Below are 19,799 nucleotides of genomic sequence, written 5' to 3' on the forward strand. Positions count from 1 at the left end.
GCAGACCCTTTGTAATTTACTTTTATGTTCGGTCTCTGTTTTCTCTTCCTGTCACTTTGCCCCTCTCTTTTTCACTGCTTGCCTGAGAGTAATTTTCCATCATATTGTTATAGCCAGAGGTCTCTGACAGGGTGGCAGTAAAATGACACAGCTAAGTGATACAGATTTTAATGACTTAATGCCATAATAATTTCTAACAGAAACATAAGTAGAGACAGGGGTGATGTTTTAAAAGACATAAAAATAGGAAGTGGACCATGGACAAGTTGTACCTGAGAAAGAACCGTGGCAGAAATGGGAGCGAGACAGCTACGGACAAAGTTGGCAGAGGCAGGCCCATAAAACAGATGCTGTTAGTAAAGGGGGAAAAGTCACAGAAGAGAAAAATATAGCATTCTGAAAGTATTCGAGAAAGAAAAAAAAGATGACAAAAAGAAAATGTGGACTGGCTTCTTAACAGAGAAAAAGAGAAAATAGGAAATTACAGAAAAAGGACAGAAAGCTTGGCCTGTCTTATGAGCCAGCCAGGCTTGGTGACAAAGGTAACATCCAGAAGAATACTTAAGGTAATAATAGTCAATGAGGAAAGAGCACGGAGAAGCAATGTGCCTCAGAATGCCCAGGGTAGGAAAATCGCTGCAGACCACAAAAGGAGAGAACAGAGGAGTGCAGGCCAGCTGGCAATTATTTCTGAAACCTCGTGGAGGATTATTAGGTTCCTAGGAATTTGAAAAGGGAAAGATACCAAATTGTTATTTTGACAGTGTGATGAAAATGTGTTAAAGTAGGTCACAGAGAATCTGTGGAATTGGTGGGCTTCCTTGGCACCAAGGTAAACTCTTGGTAAAATGAAAAAAGTGGCTAAAAGATAAATGCATAGCTAACTTGCCCATGGGCTCATGTGTGGGTCTCTAAGGGCCGTGGGTCAGATGTCCGCCTCTTTCCATCCCCGCCCCCATTGCGTGAAAGCTGTTTGTTCCTCTGAAGTTGGCTACAAATCCACCTGTGGTAGACCTAAGCGCCTCTCACCGGGGGTTCTGGTTCTCTTCCCTTCTGCGCATGCACGGAAGGACCATACCTCCTCACCCCAGGGCAGATGGGGATGAACTTGTCTGGATGGACGCATTCAAGGGTAAGGTGTGTTTCTCCATATTCTTTCTTCCCCTGTGTTTTAAAATCCAGTGTATTAACAGAACATTTGAGGTATACTAAGGCCAACAGATAGGGAAGTGATCACCACTGTAAAGACAATTTACTTACTCCTGGTTCTCCTGAGAAGGAGGCACATGGTGCCTCGCAGGGTCACACAGGGGGCCCCAGGGTGTGCCACAAAGCAGAGGGAGATGAAGGAACTATGGACCAGGGCTTTTATTGTGGTTCCTGCAAGAAGGAATGAGCGAGGTAGGGTAGGCAGGCCTAGAATTGGCCAGTTTGAATTATTTCAGCAGATCTCAGGGCATAGAAGCTGTCCCTAGTTTTCTGCTCCCTGGACCTGGAGTGATTAGGGCAAGTGGATAGTGGTCCTGGGTGTGAGCGTCTGATAGAAGAGGTGGTTGTGGTGTTGTTTGGTTGGTTTTTATTTATTTTTTTTATTTGAGAGAGAGAGAGATTGGGGGAGGGGCAGAGGATGAGAGAGAACCCTCTCCCGGTGGAGAGGCCAATGCAGGGCTTGATCTCACCACCCTGGGATCATGACCTGAGCCGAAATCAAGAGTCAGATGGCTTAACCGACTGAGCTACCCAGGTGCCCTGTTTGGTTGATTTTTAATTGAGAGTGTGCCCTAGGGAGGAGGACTCTTCCAGAGGGGTAGGAGGGTGATAAGAGAGGCAGGCGGCCAAAGCCAGGTGACTCAGGCATATTGCTGGGTTGCCCAGAACAAGGCATGTCCAGCATATGCATGTAGGGCAGGTGTTAAAACATCAAGCCGACAGAAGCTAGAAGCATGGTTACTATGTCCTGCCTCAGTGACCATGGTTGCATGTTCCTAAATAATCAAAGCAGCTTGGAGCACTGCCGCTAGGAGCTTATACCCGTTGCATGATTTTGCGTGAGAAATAAACTTTTGTAGTTATGAAGCCACTGAGATTTGAGAGTTATTTATACCACAGCATAACCTAAATTATCCGGACTAATCACTGCCATGCCACTTGCAGTGGGAATGAAGTGAGGTAATCCAAGTAAAATACTTCCTGACACATGATGTAGTCTCAACAGTGTTAGCTATTATTATCATCCTTTGCTAATATTCTTCTGCTGCTTAGTCTGCTCTCTTACTTTTTCCCTGGCACCGGATAAATTAGTATTTATCTCAAATAAGATCAGTTGGCTTGTTGTAATATGTAGCTATAAGCTATATATTCCTGTTCATATTTATCTTCAGAACAAAGGGTAAGGTAGTTATTAATAGAATAACGAATAATAATAACTGCAATAATAATTATGTTATTGTTGTTATTTTTACATTTTAAAGATGAGGAAACTGAAGATCAGAGAAGGCATATAACTTGTCCAAGGTCACATAGCTAGTAAGTGGCTGAGATAGGATTTGCTCCTGTCTGTCAGATTCTAATACCTAGCCCTGACCACAGTATTATGCCACCTCACATGTCCAGGATACCTTACAGATTGGAGAGATTCAATGTAGTGAGATATTTAGCTGAAAACTCTGCAAAAGTAGAGAATCTTCTTGGCACAGAAGCAGCCTTCCAGCGGCACCAGAGTGGCTTAGTTAAACTTCCAACTCTTAGTTTCGGCTCAAGTCATGATCTCAGATTTTGTGAGTTCAAGCCCTGAGTCAGGCTCTGCACTGACAGTGGGGAGCCTGCTTGGGATTCTTTCTCTCCCTCACTCTCTGCCCCTCCCCAGCTCATGCTGTCTCTGTCTTTCACAGAATAAATAAATAAACTTAAAAAAAAATTAAGAAACAACTTTCCATCAGCTTCACTGCCCAATTTGCATTTAAAGGTCCTCCCTAAGCAGCCTACTCTCTAGTCCCTAACGTTGGGAGAAATTGAACGTTGATCCTGAGGCTGGGACCAGATTGTAAAGTTATCCTGCCCAACACACTGCCTTGTTTCAATATGGCTGCTTCAACCTCTTTTACATTCTGCATTCTCTCTCCCACCCGCCTTCGGTCCTTCCCCTGCATACTGCTGATTGACTACTTCCTTCTGCCATTCCCACCTCTGCGACAGAGGAGGGAAGGTCAGCAACCACTTGCTCAATCTCCCTGACAGCTAGGTGGCCACAGGAAATGGCACTGGCCCATGGGACACGAATGGGGTCTTCTAGGAAAGTTATTTCACTTCCTGATGAAAGAGACGAGCATAAGAGGAGACGTTTCTGATACCGCCATTTTTCCCTTGTCCCTGCACTGAAAACAGATGTGATACTTGAAGCCACAGAAGTCATCTTACTACTATGAGGCAAGAAGCATAAGGATAAAAAGCCAAGGCTTGTCAGTGACACACTGAACCAGGCGCAAGAGCCTGAGTTCTGATGTTATCAATGAGCAGCTACATTAAAAACAGCAACCACCAGCCCCCTGGCCTCTACTTATGTAAGAAGAACAAACCTCTTTTTGTTAAAGCTACTGTTGGTCAGGTTTTTCTGTTATTGGCAGCTAAATGTGTTCCTAAATTATATACCATGCCATCATAAATCTTCACATACATCATAAAATACCATACTTGGAATTTATCCTAATTTGTGTATCTAGTTCTCAATTTTGGAGAATTTAGATTACACCATTTTAACTACTTTAAATAATCCCATGTTGAACATCTTTGTATATAAAGCCTTTTCCATATTTATGATTACTTTCTTTACTCAGGATAGAACTTCCTGGAGTAACTTCAGACTCTTGACACATATTAACAAAAAGCTTTACAAAAAAGTGCACTAAATCTCAATATCTTGCCTCTTGTAAGATACCATATTATATGGATTCTATATTTGTTACACAAATTTAAAAAATGGACAATCTAAGCAAATCAGAATGAAACTCTACATTCTAAATTGTGTGCATTTTCCTCCCAGGGGAAAAAAAAAACTGCCTTCATGTGTGTTTCAACTTGTTTGAAAAGTATAAAACAATCTTTCTATAAAATAAAGCATTAATATTATGTAATGGTTGTCTATGAATGGGTTTTTCTTATATTTACCAAGGTGGATGCCCTGGTGAGGCGTTGCAGATGCATTAATTTGGGTAAAAGACTAGACTGAAATCTCACAGGTTTTGTATGGGCTCAAAGGTTGGCATGCTATTTGAAGCATGCAGGTAGGGAACAGGCGAAATGGGTAGGGTTGGGAGACATTGGCCTGGTGCATGTACCTTCCAGACTTCCTCTCATGTATTATCTCACTGTAGTGTTTAAATGATCTCATTACTGATTCCATTTTACACATAAAGAAATGGTAGCCTGGCAATTTAAATCCCTTGCCAAGCTCACAGAAATGGTAGCATTGCTGGGATTGAGCATAGGTCTGTCTGATTCTCATGTTTCTGTACTTCCTATGCCTCCTCATCTATAAAAATGGGGGAAAACAGTGGATGGAGAGGCTAACATGACTTTCCTCACACAGAGATGATCTAGAACCCAGTATGCCATGCACTTTACATTCTAAGCTTTGACTTCTCAAGGGAAGTGGTGAAAACCTAGGGAATGAGATTTAGCAAAGGCACAGCCATACTGGTGTTGTGATTTTCCAAGTGACATTGATGCTGTTGGATTGTAGTGGTTAAGCCACATGTCTCTTACACAGTTTGGGGGATAAAGTTAACCTGATGAAATATCATTTATGATGATGAAGGATTTTCTCAAGGAAGAGATATCTGAGGGAGACAGTACTGTGAGGCTGAGTGGTTAAAACTGCTGTCTCAAGTTTAACAGATCTGGATTCAAGTCCTAGCTTCATCCTGTGTTAGCCATAGGACCCTGGACAAGTTATTTAAATCTCTCTGTGTCTCAATTTTTACAGCTTAAAAATTGGCATAAATAATGGCATAACATAGAAAGTTTTTGTGAGGATTAAATGAGACAAGAAAATGAAACACTGGTCTGTACATACTAAGTGCTCACTAAATCAGACAAGTCCTGGATTGTAATGATTCTATAACTGGATCCATTCCCCTCTTTATTTTCTTATCAAGCTTTATCTCTATGCTGAAAGTGTCTTTAACTTCCCTGGTCACCGTCTGGCTGAATGCCTTGAATCTAGTTTCTGTTCGGCAGACTGAAACTTAGATGCTCTGATTCCAAATGTTCTATTTGGAGAAGGGTGTTTCACACAGAAGTTTTAAAGTAGATCAGTATGGTTGACTTATAGCTTGCCAGCCTCCCTTGCAGTAGGTTGGGGTCATTTCTACCTTAAAGATACAATGCAAGGGGCACCCGGGTGGCTCAGTTGGTTAAGGAACTTCGGCTCGGGTCATGATTTTGTGGTTCATGAATTCAAGCCCCACGTCAGGTTCAGTGCCTGGAGCCTCTTCAGACTTCTGCGTGTGTCTCTCTCTCTGCCCCTGCCCTGCTTGCACTCTCTCTCTCTCTCTGTCTCTTAAAAATAAACATTTAAAACAAAAGGATACAATGCAAGATTTCAGCAGAGACTTGTGGCTCACTACTCGTTCTTCAGACTCAATTCAAATATCTTTGGCGGTTTCTAATTGCCTAAAACCACTTAAGGTTCTTCTTTGTACATCCAGTCACCAAATATTTATGTGGTTACTTCTGGCAAATGAACTGTGTGTAGAAATGACATGTGTGCTTCTGGGTCAGAACAGCTAGAAGCTAGCTAGGTGCCTCCTCCCTTGTTGAGATGAAGCCACATGTTCCAGATGGTGTAGCTGCAAGATGCACAAGACCTGTCCGGGCCACAATGGGCTTTATGTGAGCAAAATATAAATATTCATTGAGTTAAGTCATCGAGACTTTGGGATTTATTTGTTACTAAATGAAGATTAGGCAAGTGGTTCTCAAAGCGTGGTTCAGGAACCCCTAGGTATCTCTAAGTCCCTTTCAGAGGGTTTGGCAAGTGGAAACAATTTTCATAATAATGTTGAGGTATCATTTGCCTTTTTCACACTCATACTTTCCTGACCGTCAAGCAGAGCTTTCCACATGCTATATAATGTGTGATGATGTCATTGCTCTGATGTCTAATGGAATGTGTCTTTGTGTATTTCTGTGTTAAAAAATGTTTCTCTTTTCATTTCTAATATGCCAAATATTGATAGTTGTAACCCTCATAAACAAAAGCTCTTTGGGAGTCCTTAACAATCTTTAAGAATGTAAAGGGGTCTTGAGACCAAAGAGTATGAGAACCACTGGATTAGTCTACCTTGCATAATGCAGAAATCATATGGGCAGTTTGAAGTGGGATGTGGTGATCCCAACCTATTTTGTTCTTAAATTTTTTTTAATGTTTACTATTTATTTTTGAAGGAGAGAAAAAGACAGAGCATGAGCAGGGAAGGAGCAGAGAGAGAGGGAGACATAGAATTCGAAGCAGGCTCCAGGTTCTAAGCTGTCAGCACAGAGCCCGATGCAGGGCTCAAACTCAAAAACTGTGAGATCATGACCTGAGCCGAAGTTGGACGCTTAACAGACTGAGCCACCCAGGTGCCCCATCTTTTGTTCTTATATTTAATTTTCAAAGCTTTCTTTATGAAGGAAATACACAATCAAAAAAAGCTAATGTACTTTTAATTCAATCAAATACTTGATAAAATAGTTGTTTTTTTTTTCCAGTGGACTGAAAGAGATTGGGAGTTGATTGGATAGTCAGAGATGGGTGCAGAATTTAAACTCCTGGATCATAGAAAAATTAATGAAATAGCAGAAAGAATCGTATAGCAGGCACATTTTGTTGCTGAATATTTTAGTCAGATGTTGGTTGATAATTTCTACCTACAACGTTAGCAAGAATTTTGGTGAATGGACTATGAAAAGATGGGCAGGTAAGTTTAAAAGACTGGCTGTACTGTAATTAATTGTTAAATCAAAGGAACTAGGATTTTATACAAACCTACTATCTGCTAGATCTTTTATATACATTAATAATAATGATTAATCCTTATAACCTATGAAAAAGGATTTTGATTATAACCTCCACTTTATAGATGAAATCAACACTGTTAGAATCAGAAATTTAACTTTGGTATATTTTTTACTCCAATCCTTACTTTTTCCATAATTCCAAGCTGGCTTGATAAGATTATCAAGTCAGAGATAAACAGAGATGCATTTATGATGGGATAGGGGAAGAAGTCATGGCTTTTTTCTGATATTTTGTTTTTGGATAGTTGCCCCTGAAATGTAATGCAAGATGCAATGCAAGATTTTGGCAAAGACTTGTTTCTCATTTTCTCTCTCTTCGGACTCAGTTCAGACATCTACAGTGGTTTCTCATTGCCTGAAACCACTTAAGGTTCTTCTTTGTACATTCAGTCACCCAATGTTTATTGAGTTCCTATTATGTAGAGACACTATCCGGGATGCTGGAGATACAGCAGTGAACAAAACCCACACACCCCTCTGCCCCCTGGGAGCTTACATCAAAGAGGGAGGTGGAGAATAAACAAGGTAAATACATAAAATACCTAAGATTGACCGTGATAAGTGCAAAAAAGAAAAATAAATAAAAAAGGGTGCCATTCTTGACAAGGTGGCTGGAGTAGGTGACCTGTGGCAAGGTGGCCTGTAAGCAAAAGGCGTGAGGACGTGAGGGCTCTGTGGACGTCCAGAGGAAGAGTTTCCAAGGCAGACTGAATGATCAGACAAAGGCCGTGAGGTGGGAATTGTAAGAGCAGCAAAGAGGCTATGTTGGCTGAAGTTGAGGGAATGAAAACTTGCACAGCCTTTGGAAGAGTTTGGGGCTCTCCTGTGAGCAAGAGAAGGGCATTTTCAGTCTTGTGAGTTGAAGAAAGACATGGTCTGCCTTGCATTTAAACAGAATCACTGTGGTGCCTGCACTTAGAACCCTGTGGGTACAGGAGGGGAAGGTCTAGGTCTGTTAGGAGGATGTTGAAATCCAGGTGAGTGAGGATGTGGCTCAGACTAGAGTGTGGCAGGGAAGGGGAGGAGGAGTGGTCAAACTCTGGTTGTAGTTTGAAAGTAGAGTCAACAGGATTTTCTAATAATTGTTTGTGGTTGTGAGCAAAGGAGGAGTTGAGGTGATGACCCCAAGATTTTTGGCCTGAGAATCTGGAAGGCAATGAACCAGAAGGGGAGAGTTGGAGGAAGAGTAGACCTGGAAAAGAACACCAGGCAGTTTTAGGACTCATAATATTCTGATGTTTGTTGGACTTTTTGGTAGAGATGGTCTACGGGCAACTGAATGTCCCAGTCTGGACACTTCAGGACATGCACTGAAGACAGAAACTAGGGAATCATCAGAATAAGGGTGGTGCTTAAAGCCACGAGAGTGGGTAAGCTCATAACAGATAGGAGTAGAAAATGGAAGGGGTCCAAGTACTGAGCCCTGGGCTCCATTATTTGAGGTGAGGGCAGGAGACGAAGAAAGAAAGCAAAGGAGTGTGAGGTGGAGCAGCCAGTAAGGAAAGAGCTCAGCCCACCTTTCTCAGAATCTCATCAGCCCACCTCTTCACAGACTCCCTGTGATCTGGCTACATGCTGTAAACTGCTCATAGTGGTTCCTGCCTCCACGCCTCATGAACATGGTTCCTGTGTGTAGCCCAATGCCAACCAGTTCTTTCCTGACATGACTTTGTCCTGGGACACCTGTAAGGACCATTTTATTTTTTTTTGTCTTTTTTTTATTTTATTTTTTTTTATTTTTTTTTTATTTTTATTTTTTAATATATGAAATTTACTGTCAAATTGGTTTCCATACAACACCCAGTGCTCATCCCAAAAGGTGCCCTCCTCAATACCCATCACCCACCCTGCCCTCCCTCCCACCCCCCATCAACCCTCAGTTTGTTCTCAGTTTTTAACAGTCTCTAATGCTTTGGCTCTCTCCCACTCTAACCTCTTTTTTTTTTTTTTTCCTTCCCCTCCCCCATGGGTTTCTGTTACGTTTCTCAGGATCCACATAAGAGTGAAACCATATGGTATCTGTCTTTCTCTGTATGGCTTATTTCACTTAGCATCACACTCTCCAGTTCCATCCATGTTGCTACAAAAGGCCATATTTCATTTTTTCTCATTGCCACGTAGTATTCCATTGTGTATATAAACCACAATTTCTTTATCCATTCATCAGTTGATGGACATTTAGGCTCTTTCCATAATTTGGCTATTGTTGAGAGTGCTGTAAGGACCATTTTAAATGCCTTTCCTATATCCCCAAATCTCTCCCTTTTATTTGTACGAATGACCACATTTTAAAACAACTTACGCAGCAATTTCATATTCCTCTTATTACAGTCCTTTGTGTACGTGTATGTTACTTCTCCAAACCATGAGGTTTTTGTAGGTAAGGGCCATGCCTTCCCCGAGACCGAGGAAGACTGAGCAGGATTGCATTTCACTGGACAATTACTGGGCGGGGGGCGGGGGGGGGGGTGCGGTATATATAGACAGGAGGAAAATGCAAAGAAGCGTTGGGTGTTTTAGACTAAATAATACCCTCATTTGTTATTATGTGCTGCTGTGGGAACAGACAGGCTACACTTCTGTAATAATAAGAAACAGAAGTAGTGGCTCATCTGCTTTTGGTATAGGCTGGACCTTACTGCTGCGGTGCCTTTTGATTTAAAAATCCTCCTTGATAGCCCGTAATCAAAAGAGAATTTTGAAAATCCTCCCAAAATAGACATAACACTGAAATATAATAATTTTAATAAAATGGGAGACACAATTCAGTTTTCCATAGATAAATACTTCTTTAAAATAGCTCTGGAATGATATCATAAACTGGTGACCTGTGATCCAAAATTCAGCTTGCAGACATGCATTTGCTTTGTGTGCAGTGTTCTGTGCCCTCCAGTTGATGACAGGCCCCTCTGCTTCATACTGTTGTGTCTAGGGCTGCTCCGCACATCGACCTTACCTGCTGTGTAGCACCACTGGTTGTCCCAGCTCCACACAGTTATTAATCCCAGCCCCGCCACTAACATGGAAGGCCGCATTGAGTGAACGGGGCCTTGTAGTTGTGCAATTGCAACAGGCTGTTTGGCTCCTGAAGGCATTTAAGTGGGTGACCTTTATTTAAGTTAGTAAGTAACATATAACTATTTAAAAAAAATTTTTTTAAATCAAGTCTTACCATTGCCTGGTAAATAATGTATCTTCATTGTTACCTGGGCTAGAGAAACCACTAGAAATGAACAAGAAGATTCCGACCAGATGTAAATAGGCTCAAAACAAATAAATAAAAAAAGGACAAATATAAAACTTGAGAAAACAAGGGGCACCTGGGTGGCTCAGTCGGTTAAGCACCCGACTTCGGCTCAGGTCATCATCTCACCGTTCATGAGTTTGAGCTCCGCGTCAGGCTCCGTGCTGACAGCTCAGAGGCCAGAGCCTGCTTTGGATTCTGTCTCCCTCTCTCTCTGCCCCTCCCCGACTAGTGCTCTGTCTCTCAGAAATAAACATTAAAAATAAAAAAATTTTAAAAATTTTTGACAAAAGTCTTATTCAGGAATGAAGTTTTTAGTTTTGATCTTCATTACTGACTGGCTTGATTTTCTTATTTCTACTTTAGGCTCTTTCCTGTCCTGGAGACTCAATGATTTTATGTCTGGAGGTTCATAAGTCACAAGATATCTGGAATTAGGTGGTAAGTCTTTTTCTTCCTTTAGTGTGAGCTTATAAAACCTCAGCAGTTTGTATTTTAAAGCAATCAAAATTAAATGGAGTCTTGCATAATTGGCTCTCTCTTTCTAATGTTTCCATAAAAACTAAATACTATAGACAACCCCTGAAAATGTAGAGACCTTTTTCTTCCTGAATGTAAACAGAATGAAAATTATGTTAGGAATACTCTCCTTACTTTGATACGTGTACACACACACACACACACACACACACACACACACACACAAATAGATGGATACATTATATATATAACATACATATAATGTGTATATATATATACACATTATGTATATAATGTGTATATATATATAATATATATAATGTATGTATCTATCTACATGTGCACAAAGCCAAAAGTGATGAAATACACACACACACACACACACACACACACACACACACAAACATATGACAAATATCACTTTTGGCTTTGTGCACATACTATAGAGCGATCAGAAATTTGGAGAATAATTGGAGTAATTACTCTTCTTAAAGATGAAATGCCAATAGGGGCACCTGGGTGGTTCAGTTGGTTAAGTGTCCGACTTTGGCTCAGGTCATGATCTCACGATTTGTTGAGTTCAAGCCTCACGTCCAGCTCTGTGCTGACAGCTCAGAGCCTGGAACCTGCTTCAGATTCTGTGTCTCCCTTTCTCTCTGCCCCTCCCTGGCTCACGCTCTCTCTCTCTCTCTCTCAAGAATAAAATAAACATTAAATTTTTTTTAAAAAAAGATGAAATGCCAATAGAAAACTTTTGAATAGCTTGAGCTTAGAGCACGAAATGATGATGGATCATTATTATTGTGTGAACTCCCTTCGAAATATCTCTAAAAATAAAAGGGATCAGAGATAAGACCAGTGAAGCCTCAGAACTTTTATTAAATTGCCCATCTTTTCATTTTTATATCTTAAGAGTAGTCAGCTCTTTTGCTGTTAGCACAAAATGACCCATATGATATGTGCAATGGATTTTCTTAACCTTTTATTATAAGAAATATCTATCCTTGCTTTTCACCTTCTGGGGGCTTTTGGTCCTAGAACTTCTAGAAAACCAGAAAGAAATGCCTGAAGGAACAATGGAAGCTGACTTGGAAGATCTGGCCATGGTTTGGGTGATAGGCTCTGACACTGAGTTCAGAATTTTTATTGTGATGGGAGATACTATTTTTAGAATCAAACATGCTACTTTATGGAAACATACAGTGTCTTTCTTCTAAAGTGCTGGCACTTTGGGCCAGAACAGCATTCACGGGAGGGGCCTGGGGAACACGGCTGACAGGAAAAATCGGTAGACACGGCTCCCAGCAGAAGTGGGCTTCTGGGAGCTAGTTGAAGATTAAGATAGAAGGTATCAGGGTAGGAGATTATTCTGAACGTAGGAAGGCAGCCCAAAGTAAGGCACAGAGTGCAGACCTGGGGAGCCCAAAAGAAGTTGCTGCTGGGAAATAAAAATGACAGAGGAAGGTCAGGTGTAACAATGTATAAAAGAAATAAAGAGCAAGGGGGAAAATGGAGAAGAATTTAAAGAGACTTACACTTGGAGGAGAGGGCCAAACAGAATTAAATGACCTGGGAAAATAACTGACATATCCTAATGGAACGGCTACTGCGTGATGTGTCATGTCTGTATTTTCTGGAATTTTCTTCTGTCAAAATAACTCAGAAGTCTTTACTGCAGGTGGAGTGACTGGGCCAGAGGGCATTAAGGTTGTCTTCTACGGTACAAATTCTACATTATAAAGACTAGGAGGAGGATTCTTGTGGAAATGACCAGAATGTGAAAATAAACCCAATTAATTTATGGCTTAAATATCTGGAATACATACAAGGGAGCAAAAAATTATTTATAAACTTACCAAAGTAATAATATTTTCAAAAGTAATTGTTACTAGTACCTGAGAAAGGCCAAGAAGAGGCTAACAATAAAACAAGGGAAGAGAAAGTGTGATTTTAAGTCTAATTGGTACATGTATGATTTGGCTGTTAGGAGAGAAATTGATAAAACTCAATCATCTGTCTATAACAGAAATAATAATGCAAATAGGACTTAATTGGCTTCATTTAAAGGGTTCAAATGGACACAGCATAATTGTGGAACACTTTCTGAAGTGAACAAATTTACCACAATTTCATACATAAAGCAGAAGAATTTAAAACTAATGAAGATGTGCCTTATAAAGCCCCCAGATCACAGTATTCCATTTGCTTATTGTAATTGCTAGAAATACTACCTGTCTAAAAACAGTGGATGGGGCTAGAAGATATAAGGAGCCAATAGGTGGCATTTTAACTGCATCACTGTGTAAAGGTGTGGCTCGTGTCCCTATACTCGCTCCCCTTCTCTTCCTTGCACTTACCTCCACTGGTCACTATATATACATCTGTCTTTTCCTGCACAAGACTTGTCTTGTTCAATGCCCTATTGGACAGCCTAAAGCATTGCCTGGCAATTAGTAGGTATTCAATAAATTTTTTTTTGATAAACAAATGAGTGAATAAATTAGACAGCAGATATCAGATCTTGGCGTGGAATAATGGCATCCATGCTTTTAGGTTAGCGTCTTAAATATCTCCTCAGGGAGAAGATTAAAACCTTGTTTCAAATATACAGAGCCTCTGTATTTGATGACAACGAATTTTAACCAGACTTATTGTGGTGATTATTTCACAATATCTAAATACCTTGAATCATTATGTTGTATACCTGACACTAATATAATGTGATATGTCATTTATGTCATTTTTTAAATGTTAAGTTAAAAGAATAAAGTAAAATTTGACAAAAAAAAATACACAGCATCCCTTTTTTCTGCCTGGCAAAGTATCTCATAGTATTATATACTATTAAATAATACATGTTCAAACATATTAATGCGTTTGAGTGAATTTATTGAAGATGAAGAAATGAAAGGAGGAGTAAAAGGTGCTCAGGAGGGATACCAGAAGAAAGGAAAATGATGATGTATATAAAGCTGAGGGAACCAGGGCTGGGGGAGAGCTGAGGAGAGGAGCAGGTAGCAGGGATTGTGATACATTGCTCCCTCCAAGTGGGCTAGGCTGAGACTGTCCCAGGTAGCAAATATTTATCACATCTTCAAATAAAAGTACTTATTTATTTATCTATTTATTTACTTAACATATTTTTAAGTTTATTTATTTATTTTGAGAGAGACAGAGATCGTAAGGGAGGGGCAGAGAGAGGGAGAGAGAGAGAGAGAGAACCTCAAGCAGGCTCTGCACTGTCAGTGCAGGGGTTGACCCCATGAACTGTGAGATCATGAGCTGAGCCCAAACCAAGAGTCGGATGCTTAACCGACTGAGCCACCCAGGTGCCCCTCAAAGCAAAATTTTAAAATGTGTGTGTGGTGTCTACTTAGAAGCTAGGATGACTCATGGAGGAAGGACCGAGAAGCAGGTATGCCCTTGGTGGCAGCCTTCAGGTGTCCTCTACTGCCCAGCTTGGGCCCTAGACTTGTATCCCCACAAAACATGGGCTCTGGAGACCCACCCACATGTGGAGGCAGCTTAGCCAGGCCACTTGGTCTTCTTACCTCCTCCTCATGTCTCCGTATCTCTCATCCCAAGTAGCTTGTCAAAACATCCACCAACCAATACTCTGTCCATCTCATCATCCCTCCAGAGATGTTTAAGGTCCACTCTCAGTTGCATTACCAAGCTGCTGTCTGGCTTCCATCCATCCTCACTCTTGAACCTAGCATTGCCTTTGGTGAAGAGTTCGCTGGAAAATGAGTTAACTACAAATATTTAGGGGTAGATTCCAGGAATATTAGTAAAAAATGTTACTAAGTGTGGTTATATGCAAGGTAATAAATAGTTGACACAAAAGGAAATCGTATCATTAGACCCTAACCATGTATCACTCATTGGGCTTAGCACCTGACACATTATTATCTCAGTTCATCCTCATAGCCACCTGATGTAGGAACAGATATCCATGTTATACAGGAGGCAGCTGAGGTTTAGAGAGGATAAAGAACTTTCTCAAAATTATAGTGCTGCTTAGTGAAGGAGTCAAGCCTTAAACTGAGATCCATGCTGTACCCACTGCCTCGCCTGCCACAGTGGGAATTTATTCTCAGCTAGAGGAAGCATTGATATAGATGGACATCAAAGAAGTAAGCGTATCATTGAGGAATCAGTACAGGCTGGTGCTATTCATTACAGAAATGGGGTAAAGAATTGCATGACAGGGACGTATCTCTGTCTTGTTTCTGCCAGTAGTTTCCATGCTACACCCTAGAATTATTTAAATGTTTTCAAATATTAGTGCCTATTATGAACCAGGTGTCATATCTGAACTTGGGACACAGTGGTGAAGAAAACAGAGCTGCTGGGATTATTCATACAACCTCAGCCTTGTTACCCTTTTGGGAAACAGAGCTCTTCATGTGGCCCTACAAACCCAACCTTACCATCCTCTTGGCCTTATGAACACACCCCAATCTATCCCTCTCCCCTATGCAACCTGCCTTTCTTTCTTCTTTCCTCTGACACCCAACTGGCTCCTGCCACTCACTAAGGCAGCTTACTTGCTATGTGGTCCTATGGGAAGGGTCTCAGCAGGGCCACATAATCAATTCATAAGTTCTAGATGCTTTTGCCTTTGTGGGCCCTTTGCTTCATTAAAAATAAAAGTAAAAACTGTATTTTATGGCTGCCATAGTATCTAGACGAATGTAATAATACTATATATTAAAACGTTTTCTTTGACTAGAAGTTCATTTTTTTTTTTCTTATGCTTCTAAAGTAAATGAAAACATTCTCATACGCCCTTGAAACTATTGCAGGTCCTTGGTCCTGTGCCCAATGTGCCTAATGCATATCTTGAGTGTGGGTCTAAGCACCATTTGCTAAAAAGCTATTGCTTACCTATTGCTGACCAGGAAGTCAGACAAAATCAGGCAAGAAATATCCTCTTTGGTTTATTGTGGTCTGACTGGGAGTGACTTCTCTGGGAGTTTAAGACTTGCCCTTTTGCTTTGATGCTATAATCATCCCTCAGTTGTCACTTGGTAATTGCCTAATTATATTATTTGGTGATAAGTGAAGTTTTTCAGCCAAAAATCCTTCTGAACAGCTGTGATTGGATTCGCTTTTGATATTTTATTTAATGTACAATTGCATTTATAAAATCATAATTAATCTAATTTATTTAATGACCGCCCTCCCCCCCCCCCCCCCCCCCCCAACACAGGCTGTAGAACATTTTCCAAGGGTGTTTTAATTACACATGAATCAACACCATGATTTTAGGAGAGCTTGAGTGAACTGAACACACATAATTCTCACCATTGGTGAATTTTCCCCCACAGTAAAAAGGTTCTTAATGAATATAAAATGTTTTTCCAAAAGGTTGAATTCTCTTAGTAATTTAGAGATGTATCTTTTTCTTTTAAAGTTTTGGAATCTCGTACCTGACCTTTTCTATTCTGCACCCAAGATAAATATATTTTCTTTGGATAAAGTTAATGATGTTATAACTGATCCTGAACAAAAGGTTAAGTTCTTATAAGAACCGCAATTGAATTTTTGGTTTATCTGTTAAAAGTGGTTTCCTCTGCATTTTTGTTTTTCCTCTAAATGTAGGTGTATCTCTTAATTAGCTTTACTTTAGAGCGAATTTGTGTCATTTTTTGCTTTTAGGGAGACCATGATGGTGACATTTGGAAGAACCTGGCTGGGGAAGAATGAAGCTCAATTATTTTTGTCTACTTTGCTAACAATTCAGAGTTCTGAAAAGTCTGGATCGCACTATGAGAAGTTTGTGTGCTTGGTGAAATGTTGTCCAATTGGCCAATCCACTTGGTCTTGGGAAATGTCCTAGAAGCTTGGCAAGAAAATGTTCTCAAGAGAGCACAAATGCTGCCAATTTCCAATTGGCCAAGACACATTACAAGGACAACCTTCTCTCCAAGCAACCTGGCATTTCCACTCCAATTGGAATCTGCAACACAAAGATGCACGCGGGGGAAAGACTAAGTAAACAAACCTTTCAGATTTCCGCTCCAGGTGAGTCTTTCATTCTGGTCTATCTGGTGAATCTTTCATTTTACATCTGGTCAGCTCCAATCTTCTTTTGATCACTGACCATTGCAAATATGAGGGAACAGTGGGTGCCTATTACAGGTTAGTTTTAGACGTGAGAAACAGCCAAGGTGAATGCAGGAAGAGTGAACGGATCTATTTTTACACATACACACAAGACATTGAACCTGCCTGAACAGTCCAAATTGTTGCTAATAAAATTTTAGATTTGCTATGTGAGAAAACCTGCCTGTCATATTGGCCCTTGCTCAAGTAGCTCCCAAGCCCCCGGTGCCTGTGTGGAAAATGATGACAGCTGTGCTCTTTGCCTGGCTGCTTCCATTTATGAAAACATGGGGGTAAATGGCAGCCACCCCCACAGGCCCATTTACTGTGAATCTTCTTTTGTAGCCACAGCCAAGAGTAAAGGGCCCCAACAGAATTGAATAGCATTCAGGCCCTACCTCAAATAGGTTTAATTTGCTTTTTACAAAAAAAGACCTTAGGAAACTGGAAAAAAAAAAAGATATTTACCTATTTGGAATTTCTGAAAAATTTTTTTTTCTTATAAAACAGCACTCATTTTATGCTATTTTAACCAACCACTTGTGACAGTTTAGGTAAGCAAGACAAAAATATCCGATTATGCCAAATAAAATTTTCCTCCTACAGTTTATTTTTGGGTGTGGCTGAGGAGGGATTAGAAGGCTTGGAAGCCTACACATGTCCCTTGGCAAATCTGGCCTTATTCTGCCTGTAAGCACTGTCAATGATGTCACCTCTGCAAACAGAGCCTAGTAGCCGATTAGTTGAGATGGTTCCTTGAGTGGGTTTATTTTTTCTTGTCTCTAGAATTCCAGTTTCCTTTATTGCCACACCTCTCAGTCCTGTGCTTCTGGGATTGTGATCATGCCCTGTAGCTCTATCTGCCTGACCATCAGAGCAGCGCAGTGTGGTCCCTGCCCTGCCTTGTGCAGACAGCCCAGAAGGGGAGCTGAGGGCACCTAGAAGCAAGCCCAGCCCCATCCCGTGTACTCCTCTTGACCCATGCTCCTGTAACCCGAAAGCCATTCTCAGAAAACCTCCTCCACACTAGCCTCTTTCATTTCTGTTATAGCCACATTACTGTAAATCCCTTGGCCACCATAGAAATCCCAGTCTAGAAGGGCTTTAGCTGGTGAAGGTCTCTATCAGATGACTGGCAATCAGTAGAGATTTTGTCTTTTGCTCCTGTTTGGTGTCATCGTTCTGTACCAGACATGTGACTCCATCCTCTGTATGGAATGCCTGGGGCAAAGCTCTCCTCACACATTAGTTATAAATGATGAGTAAATGAGTGGAAGGATAATCCCAAGGGACACACACCTATCAGCTTTCATGCCTTCGATGAATGCTGGGAGACCTTCCCAGATTGTTCCACAGGTTTTCATTCCAGTGTTTTAGCACTCGATTTGCTATCAATACATATTTTTCACCCCTCTTTGGTGCCAGGCATTGTTAAAAGTCCGATAATTCAGTGTCTTGGGCACCAGCCATCAAGTTGAAGGGGTGTCAACTCAGCAGACAATCTAAAGCAGGTGGAAGGTGCTTTGACAGGGACATGCACAGGTGTGGCGGGAGTCTGGAAGGAGCACCCAACCCTGACTAAAGGAGTTAGGGAAGTCTGCCCGGAAGAGATGCCACCTCAAATTAAAAAAATAGTTGGCATTAGTGTAGTAAAGAAGTGGTAGGAGAAGGAAGAGAAAGATTGACTTTTTGAAGGCATGCAGGCCTAAAGCTTACTGAATTAAAAGTAAATTCACAAGTTCTTTATTGTATCCAAATCACGTCTGCTGTCTTCTTATAGTCCATTTCCTTTTGTTGGACTATCTTTGCAGGTGGGAGACTCATCATCCAGCATTTCCCACATAGTCATCTTCACATTTTTTGTGATAAATTCTGTATCCTCTATCTTAAGAGGGAGGTGGGGACAGTGGCGTTTGCTCAGAAAACAACAACAACAACAACAACAATGTTGTGAGAGAACTTAAGTTGGGACATGAAATAAATTTCTGAAGGAGCTGGTGTTGTTCTGCCTGAAGAAGGGCTCCAAATTTTTGAAGGATTATAGTTTAGAAGATGGATTCATCCAGCCTTGACAATTCTTAATGGCGCCACTGGGTTTCCTGTCAGATATCAAGAATTAACCCAACCCCATGACTGTGGTGCCAATAGCAGTCATTACTATGCAGTACTCTGGATGAACTTTCCTCACTATTCTGAGGTTGGACATTGTCAGGGTGCTGCTGAGGGTTCAACTGAGACCAGTGGGTAAAAGACAGGGATTCAACTTTAGAAACAGTCAGAGGTGCTCAATGATGGAATAAGTTGCTCCTAGATGTGGAAGTCTCCTAACAGGAGAAGTTTTCAGAGGCATGTTTTGGGGAAAATGTCAAACTACCAAGTCTCCTGAAGGCTCTACCCTCCCACACCCAGCCGTATGGTGAAAGAGGCAAAAGAGAAGCTGTCTCTGAGAAGCAGCAAAGTCAGAGATCAGGTCAGGGACGAGGGGCGTGTTCTTTGCATCACAAGGGCTTTGAGCTCCACAGGGGAAGATGCTCCAAGGAAGGCTGGACCCCACACAAGGTGCTTCCAGTCCTACCACAGTATTCATGTAGGGCAGATAAGAGCATCAGTCCTGCAGGGACTACTAGTGGCTTGGAAATTTGGGATCTTAGGGGCAAACGTGACAAGCTAGAGAGTGATGGCTTCCACCCCTGAAGCCTCCCGAATTCTAAAGTGTCTCTGAGAGAGGAGAGGGACTTCAGTAATGGTGACATAGACTTGCATCTGCTCACATCACTCTAGACAGATGCTCTCTGGGTGTCCATTTCTCACAATTTGTAAAGGTGTCTCTGGACACTTGCTTGCGGAACTATTTGCCACACAGAAACAACAGAACTCTATTTTAGCCAACTTTGGGTTTACTTAG

General features: G+C 41.1%; 1 long non-coding RNA gene across 7 annotated transcripts in view; it reads left to right on the top strand.

The window, feature by feature from the left end:
* Positions 1–19,799, top strand: part of LOC122228093 — a 105,153-nt gene that overhangs the window by 59,648 nt on the left and 25,706 nt on the right. For all 7 annotated transcript variants that reach the window (XR_006206406.1, XR_006206410.1, XR_006206411.1 and 4 more), the window contains 2 exons: positions 10,670–10,744; positions 16,448–16,813. This is a non-coding gene — a long non-coding RNA (uncharacterized LOC122228093). The remainder of the gene's footprint in view (positions 1–10,669; positions 10,745–16,447; positions 16,814–19,799) is intronic.

This window comes from Panthera leo, chromosome C1 (genome assembly GCF_018350215.1).
Source record: "Panthera leo isolate Ple1 chromosome C1, P.leo_Ple1_pat1.1, whole genome shotgun sequence".
Lineage (NCBI taxonomy): Eukaryota > Metazoa > Chordata > Mammalia > Carnivora > Felidae > Panthera > Panthera leo.